Here is a 2334-nt window from a genome sequence, read left to right as displayed (position 1 = left end):
ACAGGCAGCTGTAGGACAGCTATGACTGTCTGCAGAGCTACCTGTGCACAGGTGCAAGTTTACCTGGAATGTGGTTGTTTAATTTAACTTTCATCAGAAATAAGTTGTTTGCAGCTAACTGCATTCTGCTGTCCAGTCATGGAGCATCCAGCATACATACAAACAATTTGTTTCTGTCTGTAAACAACCTGTACAGTTAACACTCCTTAGTGACATGTAAATAGGTTTGACGTATGAATAGATCTTTATTAGCAACCACTCATAGTTTGACATGTGGGTCTATTATACTCTGATCAGTGATCTCAGAACAATGGAGGTGTGTTTTGGACACACTCATCAGTATGGCACACATGTCTCAGTTTTAAAGTTTTTAATAATCACATGTGATAAAATGTTAAGAAAGAGACTACATGAAAAAGTTAGTGTGTAGGTTTTTAATGAGGTGGAAAATCTTTAGTGTTAGCAATTCAAATTGCTGTTTAGATATTTCTTTCCTCCCTCTGCAGATGCTTTCTTCCTTTGCAGGCTGATGGTCTGTGGCCTGCTTTCTTCTGTCTTCCAGCACACTCCATGTCTTCCCTCTGCAGATGTTTGGAGCTCTGTCTTGTCTGCAGAATCTGTCTTGTCTAACTGAGTGTCTTGCTTACAAAGTCACACCCTCCTCCCCCCCCCTGCCCCCGCTAAACAATAGTAAGCAACCTGATTGGTCTGCTTGACCATGACATCACACAGCTGGTGCTGCACAGATAATAAATACTGCAGGTAAGGAACCATTCATTCACTTTGTTTTCGATTCTGACTGCTGAGACCACCTTTTGCCCTTTGCAAGGACATTTTCAACTTGAGCTACACTCCTGTTTTTGTGCTCCTTGTCTTTGGCAGAATTTTCTATACTTTCATCCCAAGACTCTCACTCCCTTTCCAAGGACTTCTTTTTTTTTTGGAAAATGGCAGCAGAAGCCGACAAGTAAGTTCAAATTTCTTTTCTCTAGTGGATTTTTACTATGAGTGCGGGCAATGACGTCACTCGTCTGCACGCACAGTAAGTATTAACAGCAGTCCATAGGTCCAAAAATATCTGTTGAATTAGCGTAACGGATTTGTGCATTTAATATATAGATCAGCCTCAAGAAAATTATATAATTCAAGTTTGGGAGCTTCATATGATATTTCTCCCCCATTGCAGCTACAAACTGCCGGACATCAAGAGCCAGGAAATTCGTAGGACCGTGGAGACAGATGCTGCTGCCAACTTCACGGAGGAGCAGAAGGCGTCTGTGGCACACTACATGGACCATTCGACTGCTGTGGCAAACCAGCACTACCGGATGAAGACCCTGGACACTGTTGTGGCAACCGCGAACCTGCTCAGCTCCCTGACACGGTATGTAATCATCTGAAACAGTCAATTATTAATTAAATATTAATAATTATATTGTCTCTCAGTGCTCATCCACCTGTTTGTCAGTGTGTAACCTGGAACTTCCCCTGTGAGTGCCACCCGTCTCTGGAAACCGCAGGGAGATGGATCAGACACTCCAAAAAGAACTTTAACGTGCAGCCACGCCACTGCACAGTGACACTTCCAGAAGGAGACAGACACGTCCTGCTCTTTCAGGCCACAAAGGACATTGTCAGTGACGAGGAGATCCGCTTCGACCACGGTGTGAAGAGGAGGTCTTTTCGTGGGGAGGAAGAGGAGCTGAAGTGGCTGGATGTCTGACAAGTTTCCCTGACAGACTCTGTCTTACTGTATTATATTGTACAGCTTGTGTTGTTATTGTATAATGAATGCGTGTAAATAAAGTGTGTGTGATTTAACATTAACCGTTTCTGTGTCTGACTCAAATAAGGGGTACCTCACTATGGGCCTCTCCAAATGGCCACATTTTCTCACAGTAAAATCCCAGAGACCCCGGCGTTGGCATAGACATTGTGGAAGGGGCCACGAACATGAGTCATTTGAGGCATATCTGCTTACATCAGTAATATGACAAACACATGCTCATCCACTCAGTGATTCCTAGTAAAATACTGCCAGGATCTCACTGATTTATGCTTTAATTTTAATCATCTCCTGTGTGTGTGATGAAACAGGTAGAACTGAAGACACGACCCCTGACCCAGCTCACAATAGCTCTGTGTTTGGTAGAACTGAAGTCATGACTTTACTGAAAGCTGGCTGACTGGCTGGTCTCTGCCTCTGTACAGATGCAAATTTCCACCACACCCCCCACTGTCTGCTGCAGGACAGCTGGGTAGCAGAGGTCGTGTTAGGTGTTTACTGCCACCCAGTGTTCCCAGCCAAGATGACACAGGTTATAATTTATAAGA

The 2334-nt window shown here is 43.9% G+C and overlaps 1 long non-coding RNA gene across 1 annotated transcript; it reads left to right on the top strand.

Moving 5' to 3' along the window:
• The first annotated feature begins 472 nt into the window (after nucleotides 1-472).
• LOC119902868 lies at nucleotides 473-948 on the top strand. Its single transcript, XR_005444376.1, has 2 exons — nucleotides 473-762; nucleotides 883-948. It is a non-coding gene; the product is annotated as an uncharacterized LOC119902868 (long non-coding RNA).
• Nucleotides 949-2334: the final 1386 nt, after the last annotated feature.

Source organism: Micropterus salmoides, unplaced genomic scaffold (genome assembly GCF_014851395.1).
Source record: "Micropterus salmoides isolate LMB-PRFRI ecotype aquatic unplaced genomic scaffold, ASM1485139v1 Ms_hic_scaffold_14, whole genome shotgun sequence".
NCBI lineage: Eukaryota > Metazoa > Chordata > Actinopteri > Centrarchiformes > Centrarchidae > Micropterus > Micropterus salmoides.
The sequence above is the reverse complement of the archived record's forward strand: the minus strand, read 5'-3'. Positions and strand labels throughout refer to the sequence as shown.